Genomic DNA, 13,130 nt, shown 5'->3' with positions numbered 1-13,130 from the left:
GAGTCAAGATTCATCCAACACACTCAATCAATCACAGAAAACCAAGTACCCTTAAGAGATGCAAGATCCTACTGCATTAAGGGTTTTGCTAGAAATCATGGAACTAATATGAAAAAGGAAATACATAAAATATATCTTCCCTCGAAAAGAAAAATATAACAGTCAATATATGTCATGAAGAAATAGGCCTCAACTTTCCAAGTACAAAAGTCAAACGACACCAGGGGCAGTCACTTAGATATAGAGTTTTAAACCAATTAAAATTCGTACAACTACACTTACGCAAGTAATTGTCTTCGAATTCGAGTAGGGCTTATTAACAAGTTTCCAAAAAGGGTTCGTTTGTTATAAAACTGTAACCAAGACTCAAACTACTTCAACTTTACATGCAACACTTCCTCCCACATACCAAACATAATTTGATACCGCCACATTGAGATTCAGTTTTGTTGTGCATATAGACACAAACTCAATCATGATAGGAGTCGAGCCATTACTTCAATTAGAGTACAAAAGACATTGCAAAATTTGATCATTATACTTGAACATCTAATGCTACTAATATGGTTAAACCAACATAATTACATTGGGAATGTAACTCCACATTGTCACACCAGTCAAAATTTGATCATCCAAGGCTAGTATGCTACTTATATGGTTAAACAAACATAATAGAAATTCTGGTGCCATACTATGAAGCAAAACAAAACCAGTGCGCACAAAACACAAACAATTCAACACATAACCGAACATACAAAACTAACAGGGCTCAACTTATCACCGATACCAGGCCCAAGCGTTTGATTTTGGACCCAAAATAAAGTGGGGAAAGAACAAAGAAACTATTTTCTGGAGTCGAGTAGACTACGCGTACAATGAATAAGATCGAGTCGTGTCTTGTGGAGTTCGTTGGATGACATGGTATCATGTGCGTGACTTCCTACATAAGAATGTCCCTTACACCTCTAGCTCAGTTAAAGTCGACATGGTCCCAACAGGTTGTGTCACGACTCACCAGTTGCTAGAGGCCAGAACCTGGGCAGCAACTCTAGCTTAACTGTCTTATACTCGAAATAGGATACACATATTGTCAGTTTCGAAAAGTTCTCTAGGAGTGTTGTGGTTAATTGCAATTATAATAGATCACAAGATGTGGTCTGTGTTGGGCTGCTGGATGAACGCCGAAACAAATAAAACTGCTGCTCAAGCATTTTTTTGTTTCGTACTTTCATGGACGAGGCAATCTAGCTCTTGTGAATTGTAACATTTCTAGCAATTATAACTTTTGGACTGTTTCTCAACTTGCCTTACAGTATTTATTTCATCGATCTATTGACTTTTGCATTCATTTCTCAATACTTTCAAGTTTCAGCCAAATGCCAATATTAATAAATGATGAACCACCACCCACATCTATGCATGCTAAGATTTTGATCCACATTCTAACAATGGTTCTAAAACAAACGGGAGTTCTTTTCATTCTGATGAAGATATCAGGGATTTATTTGCAAGAAGTTACCTATTACAATGAGAGGATCAAAATTGGAACCTGATTTTGGACCCTGATGCATGGAGCTGCCTACTCCACTTCTCAAATTGGAAGAATGATTGACAGACAAACAGACTGATACTTAGAACTTTCACCTGCAATACAAATTCCGAAAATGAAATGAGTTAGTTAGAATTAATAACTCAAAGGTAGGTATGGGATTAAAACTATAACAAAATTGATGTGGAGAATTACCGGAGTATTTAGCACACTAGAAATCCAAGCAAAGCCGACAGAGTTTTAGTTTTAGTTTGAAGGAGTGAGAGAATGGAGAAGAAGGAGCTTTTATATCCATCAAAATTCGTGGGTTGGCAAACTCGCGTGGGAGAGGGTAGATTAGCTCGCGTGGGAGAGGGAGGAGTAGCCTTTTTTTATCTTCTTCGTCGGTTTGCAATCACCAGCACCGAAAGCCATCAATTATCTCCGACAATATCGATAACAAAACATATCGTCGAAATATCGCGATATATCAACAACTTTCGTCGATATTTGCACTGGTATTTACCCAAATTAATATCGCGGCATTTATTTATCTATCTATGAAATCTCGATATATATCGCTTATCGCGATATATCGCGATATTTTGTACTATGGTCCAAACAATGTGTTATGAGTTATGACCGTAGAGGGCTAAAGTACTGTACGAGTGTACGGCAGACACCTCCAGAAAACTGGGTCAATCTTGATTCTCGAACTCCCATTTTAGGTCCTTGTTATGACTCAATTCCTGTTACACTCGCTCTCTCCCTTTTCTTCAGCCTAGCTCCCTTTCTATCCCCTTCAAAAGCCCCCTTCTCTTTCACTTTCTCTTTATACTGGCATCCTCTCTCATCCTGACCGTCCATCTGTTTCTTCATCTCGCGGCCCCCCTACTCCACGTGTAGGTTTCCGTACCGCAACCCAGCATCCACATCCTGATCTTGTGCACCCTTTCTATGTACAATATGTTGCCGCGGCTTCATCTAACCACTGATCTTATACATACCAAATTCTACCACTACAGATGCTCCCTCTCGAGTCCACGATTCACCAGATATCGGGGGGTCGAGAGCCCGTCCTCCCCCTTCCTCGGAGACCGCGGTCTGCCCCCTACCTTACCTCCACGTGGCAACGTTCAGCACGCTTAAAGTGCGAGTGCCCCTTCGATTTCTGTGTATCCACGCATCGTTCATTGGCTGGCTACTTCGGGTGTCCCCTCAATTTCAACACCACCCAATTCCGGTTTTACCCCTCCTCTTATAAAGCCCGCTCGAACTTCCTCTTTCCTCATTTAGATTTTCACTCTCTTCCTCGCTTCCTTTTTCTGCTCTCCCCTTTTTCCCCACCTTTGTCTCTCCTGTCGAAGGCTGTTGCTCCTTGGACCTTTGGCACTGCTTGCACTCTCACATTGGACTGATACCTTACGCTCTCAGGTTGGTTCTCCTCTCCTTTCTCTTCTAGTACTGTTTTCTTTTACACTGTTTTTATTTCTTTTTCCCTCTCTCCACCTGTTCATCTTCTTATTTTCGACCACCCTTTTTGATGTCGGGGCTCCGATTCCGGCGACTCCTCATCTTCTCTTTCTAACACGGTAGCCTCACCCCCTCCCCTTGAACCCTCCAAGGCCCCCTCCACCTCAGGGCAGCATCTTGCTCTTCTACCACCGCCACCTCGTAGCCGTAGACCTAATTTAGAGGCAATTAAGGCCACTTACGGTGTTCCTACTGGCGTCCTTTTGGAACATGTGCCAGGCCTCACCCACTATCCTCACTCAGTCCCCTATAAACCGAGGTGTCTGGTGGCCACGGTAGGGCAAGGTGTCGTTGGGCTTCGCTTCCCCTTAACTCTCCTTGATGTCGTGGTATGCAATCACTTCAATATCCCTCTTTGCCAGGGCATTAGAAATTTCTGGCGAGTCATGTATGCTGCGAACCATTACAATGAATCCCATGTTCCCCACATAACATGCCACGATATAGCTGCTCATTACTACATAAAAAAGAGCACTAAAGATGTTGGCGTAGGATACCATTCTTTCTGCGTCCGTCCCAAGAAACAGTCTTTCATCCTCCGTGACATAACTTCTGACAAGGCGTGGCACCACTATCCGCTTTATGTATCAGGAAATTTCTGTCCGCGGACCTACTCTCAGATCTGACTCTTAATCATCTCGCCTTCCTACCTAGTGATGAGTCCCCCTCACACCTTCCCCCTTGTATACATTCCCCCTTGTATGTGCAGTCCGCTGTATGAAATCTAAAGGTGTATTTTCTCTGTTTAGGTTGGAGACCAGATTCGAAGTCGCGCATCTAAGCCAACGACGTGCATTCTTCCATATTCCAGAAGATCCGCGACCTAGGTCCCTCTCAAGCCGCGGTACTTGGAATTGACCCCTCCACAGGTACCCCTTACTGTCTGACTCTCAATTGCATAACATTGGAGCCTACAGTGCCCCATTTTACCGTCCACCTCCACCCAAATAACGCAAGCCTCGGGCTTCTCCTTCCGCAAAAAGACCCCGTACCAAAAAACGCCAATCCATCCCAGCTAATACAAACAAATCCGCTTCCCCCGCTCCTAACTCCCCATTTGCTCATACTACTTCTCGACCCTACCAATCTCTTCTTACTTGGGAAGATCAATACATATCCTCTCACTCCCCCACCGCGGATTCTCCCTTCTCCGATATGAACATCTCTAAGAGAGAGTTGTATGAGAGTGACTCGGATGACGACGCTGTGACAAAAGTCCTCCCTACCGTTCCCACCACCTCACCATCTGGACCGCTTCTCAAGCATCCGCGGTCCTCTCCAGCGTCTGATGCCCCAGCCTCTGCTGTAATCGCTCCAATTCCTACCGGCACTAATCCTGTTAGCCAACTACAGTCGACTAGGGAAGGAGACGGCGGATCAACTCACTGCCTTCCGCCCTACTTTCAAGGTCCGCAGCCGGACTGTTAGTACCAATGACTCCGCCCTGGAGAACCCCGCGGTGGCCTCTTCCCTGTTCTACGGGTCCCATCTTCCCAAGGACCTTGCTTACGCTGAAGGAGGCTCTTTTGATCAACACAGGACCTCCTTCTATACTGGCTGGGAAAATGTACTCTTCCCCTTGGTTTTTGTTTCTGGTTTTTACCTTCGTTCTCTGTTGTGTTAACCCCTCCCTTCCTCTCAGATGAGCTTGGATATCTCTTATATGATTCGCGGTCTGTTTGGTGTCAGATCCAAGGTGGAATCATTGGAGAAGGAGGTCGCTCGCCTGGAGAAGCTAAACGAGTCCTATTCTCAACTGAAAGAAGAGTTGGCAGCCGCGGTCCTAGACAAGGTGAAAGCTCAAGATGAGCTCAAGCGCGCTGATGATGCTCACCATGACTATATGGACAAGGTCAACGATCGACTAAGCCATCAGCGCGAAACTCTCATTCAGCAGCACACCGATGCCACGACCACTCTCACCCAGCAGCACAAAGACACTACTGCGACTCTACTCAAGCAGCATGAATCTGATATGGATCAATTGCAGGAGTGTTTCAGGGCTCTCGCTGACAAACGTGTGGCCAAGAAGGTCCAGGAGCAGTATGATCGCCTTATCAAAGAGGGCCGTCTACTCCCCGAAGCGCCCGCTCCTGCCATTGACTCTGAGGTTGCTGTGGTACCCACGGACCCCTTGTCCTCTACTGAGATCTCAGTTCCTACCGGGGTTGAGGAGATAGTGGCTGGGGTCATAGGGGTAGCCGCCGATATTATTATTGAAGAGGCCGCGGAAACTGTGATGTAGGAAGATGTTTAAGTGCCTTTGTATAATTTTTCTATTTTGGATCCCTTGCTCTCGTTGGAGCTTCATTGTATGTTCTGCTACTTTATGTTTGGAATTTGTCCAGCCTTGGACCCTCTACTTAATTAATCTCCTTTAACTTTCAATTTGCCCTTTGGTGGTACTTATCCAAGGGGCAACTCATCTTGCCCCAGATCGAATTGGACCTCCTATCCGCAATGGGGTAACTCACCTTACCTCGGTTTTGATTGGACCTCTCGTCCGCGAATGGCTCATCCCCTTCATTGTTTTTACTTATTAGTGGTCATTACTCAAAAGAAATGCTCTCTCAAAAGTGCTATTGTATTATATATTTACATATAGCTTAAGTCTCTCTGAACAGACTCACATTCCATGGCCTTTCTATCAGCTTTCCCTCCATAGTCTTCAACTTGTAGGTGCCGGCCCCTCCAGCGTCCACCACTACATATGGTCCCTCCCAATTTGGACCTAACTTCACATCGTTTACTTTCTTGGTGCTCGGAGTCACTCGGCGAAGCACCCTGTCTCCCATCTGAAAATGTCGCGGTCTCACTCTTCTACTATATTGTCTTTGCAAGCTTCGGTGATACTCCTCCAATCTGATGTGCGCAGAATCTCTTTTCTCCTCCGCTAGATTCAAATCCCTTGACAATATGCCCCAGTTCAAACCCTCCTCTACATCCCTTGTTCGGGTCGTAGATGCCACCATTTCTGACGGGATCACTGCTTTTATGCCATAAGCCAATGAGAATGGGGTTTCCTTCGTCGTAGTCCGCGGAGTGGTTCGGTATGCCCACAGTACATGATTCAACTCGTCGGCCCAGGCCCTTTTCCTGTCCTCCAACTTTTTTTTGAGATTGTTCATTATGGTTTTATTGGACGACTTACACTACAAGAAAAAAATGCTTTATATCACTGTTAAAAATAGTCACAAAAAGTCTTTTGTCATTATTTTTTGTCCCCTAAAACCGTGACGGAGTGAGAGTCATTTATTTTTTTTTCCAAAACCGTCACAAATATTTGTTCCAGACTAGCCTCTCTCTACCATAAAAAACAATAACAACTGCTGAAAAACCATCACAACAAATCATATAATTTGTGACGGTTTTAAATAAATGGTTATGCATTCATCCTTTTTAACAGTCATAAAACCATAAAAAAAAGGTAACAACTGCTCAAAAATTGTCACAACAAATCATATCAGTTATGATGGTTTTATATAAACTGTTATGCATTCATCCTTTTTAACGGTCATAAAAAGTATCATTAGTCATGACGATTTGGGTAAAATCGTGATATGTATATATTGTTTTTTTTATTTAAAAAAGAAAAAAAAACGTGAATATATATAAAAACCCTCAAAATTAGGGACCTGCAATAAACTACACACATGAATAAACTACATATCTGAATATGATCTATTAAATTTTAAATAACACTCATATATATTGCTAATTTCATTGAAACATTCCAATCCCATTGGATAACCAATATATATTTGTACTTAATCGTAAAACATAATGAAGTAAATAACACATTTCCAATCTAATTCATATAAATATAATAAGCCTAATCCAAATCCAAATGAAAAAATAACCTAATCTCGTCAAAATCGATCACCCACATATGTCTTCAGCCTTATGGTTCATCTTCATCTTGAGGATAGTTCATAATACATTCTTGGATGAACATAACAAAATCCATTCGAACTTTATTTATCTCCTTGTCGGTGAAAACCTTTTTATGGCTAAGATTTTTTAGCTGGAATATAAGAAACAACAAGTTTAATATTTTGCAAAATAGAGAAGAAAAAAAAAGTAAAAAACACAGTTGCTAAAGATATCAAGCATAAATTAAGTTAAAATGTGAAAAGTATTTTATTTACTTTCAATGGCAAAGGAGAAAAATCGCTCATTATGTCTCGCATAAAGCGCATTGCATGAATACCACATTGTTTACCATCTGGTTGCCTAGGGCCCTGCAAAAATATGAAATTGAATTAAGAGGCGAATTGCTTATTAGGGGCAAAACTATCTTTTCACAACAAATTAGGAAAAAACACAATCGGAAGCTAGGGTTTCACAGGAAACAGTAAGAACACAAGAAAATATTAGGAAAGATAGCGAAAAGATAGGGAAGAAGAAAAGTACATGGGTTGAGCGTCTTGGGCAAAACATGGTTGGTAAGAATTCATTATCATACATACCACTCATGTTGTAGTTCCACATCTATTTCCTATAAAAAAAATACAAAAAACAAAATATTCCACTACAAAAAAAAAGGCCTTGATATTCGAAGATTAAGATCAGGTTTGAAGACTTACTCTATTAATCCTCTTTTGTTGACTACACAAGGATAAAGTGCAACTCCCACTATATTCTAATTAATCTCACTCAATACTCTTTGATTCCCATTTCTAGCCCGGTCTTTCCTCGCATTCGCAAACCTTCTTCATAGATCATACAAAATATAAAAAACCCATGTTCTTAATTAGGCTTTACAAGTAAAATTAATATAATCAAGACCAAGTCTAAACCTAAACTAAATTTACAATTAGATCAAACTTTTCTATCCCGAGTCATAAATTTACAATCAATGACCAAGAAATAAAAATATACATCAAACTAAACTAACAAGAGACCACAACGAAATAATGACTAGAAATATAACATGCAAGTCTAAAATTAGAATCAACACATAACAGAGATACCACATCTGAGTGAACGAATGCTAAGCAACATAATTCACAAGGAATAATATCTTTCCTAGTACTACAACTATTGTTACTAGAACTTTGGACCCGTATTGCAAAATAAAAATGATCTATTACATAAACTTAGATTACATTGTAGAGCAAATTTGAAAAACTTGCATTTCGGCATGATACAAGCATTATATGATAGAGGGAGACACCCACCACTCAGCAGTCACTAGATAGGAAATGTAATGGAATTGACTAAACTTTTCACACCTTATTACATATATATCAAGCATATCCCACTACACACGTTACAGATGAAAAAATAAAAAATAAAATACTTGAGGATGTAATAGAATTCAAAACATAAATTAAATGCAAAGAAAAAGAAAAATTGAATACTTGAATCATTTGTCGACGTCGATGCAGCCAAATCCAACAGAAAAATTGACCTAAAGAAACACAGAGATAGGAATTAGATGCCCAATAGTATACGAGAATAACCAAAAGTTGATCAATTAACTACAATCAAAATTCCATAATTATAGACTTAAAAACAGAGATTGAACCAACTTGAGAAAAGATTAAATACTAAAATCCAACAGTTATATAGGCCAATTTAATTAAGACAGGAGGATTATAAAATGTGAAATCAAATGAATGCTTTAAAGAATTACATTAAACAAGTGAAGGAACCTCTGCCATGTCAATCGTATTCAAGTTTTCCTTTTATGTCGGCTTTCTGTGCCTCACTGCTTATCCTTGAGAGCTTTGGATTAATGCTCATCCCACGCAGATGTAACTGATTTATACCAAAATGATAACTAGTGTTGTATGTTATAAGAACATGCATTGAATGATTAACGCCACATTATATTACTTTATTTAGATTAAACACTTCTTGAGAGTTACTTAACTCAAATTGAATTTGGAGACTCAATCAAAGATATGTGAAACAAGGAACAGTCTTTCACATAAAAGAAGAGCCCTTAAGGAGCTCTCACTTTAAGGAGGTAGCAGGAGGCATCATATAGTTTTCTGCTGCAAAATGCAAGACAAAGACATAATGAAATGCAAGACAATGACATCATGTTTTATATGATGAGAAGCGATGGTATGCAGACCAACTAGAAGAAACAATTATAAGAAAGAATAATAGGTATAGCACAGAAAATGGCAGTGAAGTCTACTAATGAGGTTGAGAAAATTCTTCAATGGCGACTTTTAGAATAAGACTGAACAATGGTCTAGCAACTTTCAGAGAGAAAGTCAGAGAGCGAAAGAAGTCTATGTTATAGAAAGGCAGGCCTAACAATTGCATACCTAAATCAAAAGATCATATAGACGAACTAGCCCCTCAAGCCTTGCGCCCCCCTGTTATCAAGATGGTAAACTTGATTATTAGGACAAAAGGAAATTATTCAATGAATATGAGGAGAAAAGACTGTATTCCTCTAAGATGACAAGATAAATCACACCCGCTATTCATGAGGACGCCTAAAAAACTAAAAAAATAGCTCCCAGTTCTATGTAAGCCCCATTATAATAGATGGATATATAGGATGTAATGATGTATGTGTTATGTACTTACGTGAAAAATGAACATACCAAGAACATGGTGACCAAGAGCCCAAATCAGTTACACAGTCCAAGAAGATGGCAGCTTCCAACACCTTGTTATGAACAGACACCAGATGCAAACAAATATTATATTATGAGTTTTGAATACCAAACAAATAGCAAAGTGGATCAGAATAGTGTGAAGTGTAATAGACCAACAAAAACTAGTACAAATACTTATTAGAAGTTCATCACTTATCAATATACAGAACAGGGGGAAGGGAAGGCGGAGCTGGATTCATAAAATAGACGATCTGACCAATGTGTCCTTAATGCAATGGGACATACCAAAAGCAGATGCAAGGTTATCATACTCCTCAGGACAAAGGCATTGGGTTTGTTGAAATCTAGGTCCCTACTACGAAGACAGACATGCACTAGTTGCAATTGGTACTATTACAACAAACCTCGCCGTGTCAAATAATTGTAACGGGATGACAATTGAGTGGGAGGAGGGAGAGGGATTCCCATGCTCATGTGTGCAAACATCTAGAAAATATTTTACAAACATAAGACTTGGGTAGTCTAAATGCAAAGGCCCGTGTCTTCACTTTATTTCCTTGGTATCTAAGAAGACCACAACAGCTGGCTCACTTCATAACAAGAGGAACATCAAATTGAGTCATCATAAAAATTACGCCACTTGGCAGATGTGAACTGACAAACAACAGTTCCACAGCTGAAGTCATGGATTTTAAACATAGTTGTTCATCCCAACGGACGGTGATTCCTCTCTTTCTCTTTAGACCCTTGACTCAGAAATCATCTTCCAAATGTTGGAACACCGTAGCCATTTGTTTTATGATCTCATTGAATAACAAATTGACATTTAGTTATTTAGAAAGAATATACATTTTTTTTTTAACTTAAAGCAAAAAGACATGGGTTTTTTTTTCACCAACACATGCTATTGGAATCTCATACATTTGGGATAAGAATTATTCATGTTTTGTTGAAATGCAAGGAAGACCATTACATACCAAAGGGAGTGTTAGTTCACTGTTCCCATTAAGGCACAATCTTCCAGAACCCACTGCACCCTCACCCTAACCTCTAACACTGCCAAGACCTCCAATTGCAAAAACTTGGTATGGAGCCATGTCCCCAACAATTGAACCACCTGTCAGGCTGTAAAAAGGAAAGGTAAGAGAAATGCCAAATAAATGGAGAGAAAAAGTGGATTCCCTGATCATCTTCTCAACAAGCTACAAAAATATTATCTCGTCAAAAAAATTATTGCAGGCCCGAGTCTAACACCCTTTGATGCAACAAATTTGAATATGTTGAAAATTAGCCACTTAGATAGAACATGAATCCCTTGTTCTATTTGAAGTCTCAACTGGAACATAACCAAGGAAACATAAAACCCATTATAGAAGTTATCTAATTTTAAAGTGGCAAAACAAAATTGATTTGAGAGTGATGAAACTATTATATTACATGAGTGAAACTGTGATCATTGTCTTTTGCATAACGTGACTCCTGCTTCAATACCACCATACTATCATGGGTACCTCCGCTGCACAATATTTATTTAGAAGCATAAAAAAAAATTTGTTATGTATACATGATAAATTTATGGAAGAACTTTCTTGACTTTGAAAAACTATTTATGTTCTTTAAACTCTTAAACTGCAAAGGTTTTTGTTTTGGGAGTTAACATTGTGCATTATTCTTCACGTGCAAATATATTGAGGCAACCATTTATTTTTACAACCCATTTAAATAACACAATCATTAATTGTTAGTAAAATACATATAGGCAATACTTTATCCACATCACATCTGCATATGGATGGTAGCAAATAGAATGAATGCGCATCCACACAAAACGCAATAGATGAAACATTATAAGATGATTAGTGGTATGACCAATAATAAAAAAAAAGCTTTGAAGAGTTGGTTTGGGCAGGTATTAGGGAGACCAATTTCAAGACAAGTGTGGAATGCTCCAGTTGAGAATTTTAGAAGGCACCAGGAGCAAAACAAAAAGACGAACAACTACGCATGTCCTTCCAGACGATTAATCATCTAGATAGTCTACCAACATTTGCTTTAAGTTGCTAAAATGTACTAGTTGGGTAAGACAGACTTGAGAGACAGCTAATGCTGATAAGTGATAACATTATTAGATTCACTCACTTCAGTCTCTATCAAATAACCAAGGGAATAATGAATTACCTGCATGTCATCACTGGAAAGCCATCTACGTCTCGGCTAATTGACCGACCTCGATAATTTATCGGGCGAACATGCTAATAATAAACACAAATGTAGTTAATTCAATACTGACGCTACATCAAACAAATAAAACTGAAGCTAGTAAGACCACAGAAAGATCAAGATCAAAGAAACGCCTATCTTCAAAATATAAAACTCTACTTCAAGAACAAAACTTTAGTACATAATTCAAAACCAAAAGTGATACGATTCAAAACCTACAATTTTGTTAACTAAATTAACTATTAACTTGAAATCAAAGTGACAAATTTACAGATTTGCTATAAAATCAAAGGGAACGAAGACAACAAGAGCAAATTTCCCACCCTTGTCATTGATTCACACAGTACAACATGAGAACATTAATATAAACGAAAATCTTTCATATAAAGATGCAAAATTTAGCAATGGTTGACAGATTATACTAGTATTCATGAACATACACCCTAATAATCATATGTCTAGACAAACCCAAAAGCTAATTAATTCTTTTTTTTTTGAAAAATAGAAACACTTGAAACTGTAAATGAAAGAAGATTCACTAAACAAAACATTACCTTGGACAAGAAAGAAGCTTTCTTGAGTAGATTGAGCAATTGATGGTGTAAATCGAACTCCTTAGCCAAAATCCTAACTGTTACAAAGGAGGAAGAAGAGAAAATTAAGAAAATGAAGGAGAAGATAAAGGAGAAGATGACGACTTACCTCGATGGCAACACTAGCAGCAACGACAGCAATAGTAGCAATTTTCTCTGCGGCTTAACCCTTCATTGTTGTCTTTTGTTATTGGAAGGGGTAAGAGATGGGCGCGAGAATGAAAACCATTCCCCCTAAAGTTTTCACTCATTTTCATTTGTTCTAAAGTTTTATTTTATTTTATTTTTTACAATAGGTCACACTTATTAATCCGTCACATAATATTGGGTAAATGTTAGTAAACAAAGCAAGTATTTACCTACAAAATATGTAAAGGTTGGTAAGATTTTTGACGAAAAATGTGTAACAAACATTGTAACGGATGAATAAGTGTTAGTAATCAATTTTACTAGATGTTGCAAATTCATTGATATGGTGTAGTGGAGAGAGTTGTGAGAAATTGTTTTAGGTTGAGAATAAGTGAAGAGAGAGTCGCGAAGTGTTTTTTCTTTTCTTGTTTCTGTACTTAGAGAGTTTGAAGGAAGCGGGAGACAGCGAGAGTTGAAAGTGAACATGAGTGTGTCATATTTCGAATTAGTTGTTTTTTAGTGGAGTTGTGGGCGCGCTGGACC

At 39.0% G+C, this 13,130-nt stretch overlaps 1 long non-coding RNA gene across 13 annotated transcripts; it reads right to left on the bottom strand.

Annotated features, from left to right (window-relative positions):
* Positions 1-6,745: 6,745 nt before the first annotated feature.
* Positions 6,746-12,752, bottom strand: LOC147482793 (uncharacterized). Of its 13 annotated transcripts, none has more exons than XR_015204754.1 (12): positions 12,568-12,752; positions 12,420-12,496; positions 11,824-11,897; positions 10,623-10,770; positions 9,631-9,695; positions 9,346-9,396; positions 8,700-8,824; positions 8,425-8,474; positions 7,648-7,773; positions 7,475-7,559; positions 7,210-7,302; positions 6,746-7,085 (listed from the first exon to the last, which is right to left on the bottom strand). It is a non-coding gene; the product is annotated as an uncharacterized LOC147482793 (long non-coding RNA). The 13 variants fall into 13 exon arrangements; XR_015204750.1 differs by having other exon boundaries at positions 9,614-9,695; positions 12,568-12,705; XR_015204755.1 differs by having other exon boundaries at positions 7,648-7,770; positions 9,614-9,695; positions 12,568-12,705.
* Between the last annotated feature and the right edge of the window lie 378 nt (positions 12,753-13,130).

Source organism: Coptis chinensis, chromosome 8 (assembly GCF_015680905.1).
Source record: "Coptis chinensis isolate HL-2020 chromosome 8, ASM1568090v1, whole genome shotgun sequence".
NCBI classification, from domain to species: domain Eukaryota; kingdom Viridiplantae; phylum Streptophyta; class Magnoliopsida; order Ranunculales; family Ranunculaceae; genus Coptis; species Coptis chinensis.
This window is presented reverse-complemented; position numbering and strand designations above follow the sequence as displayed.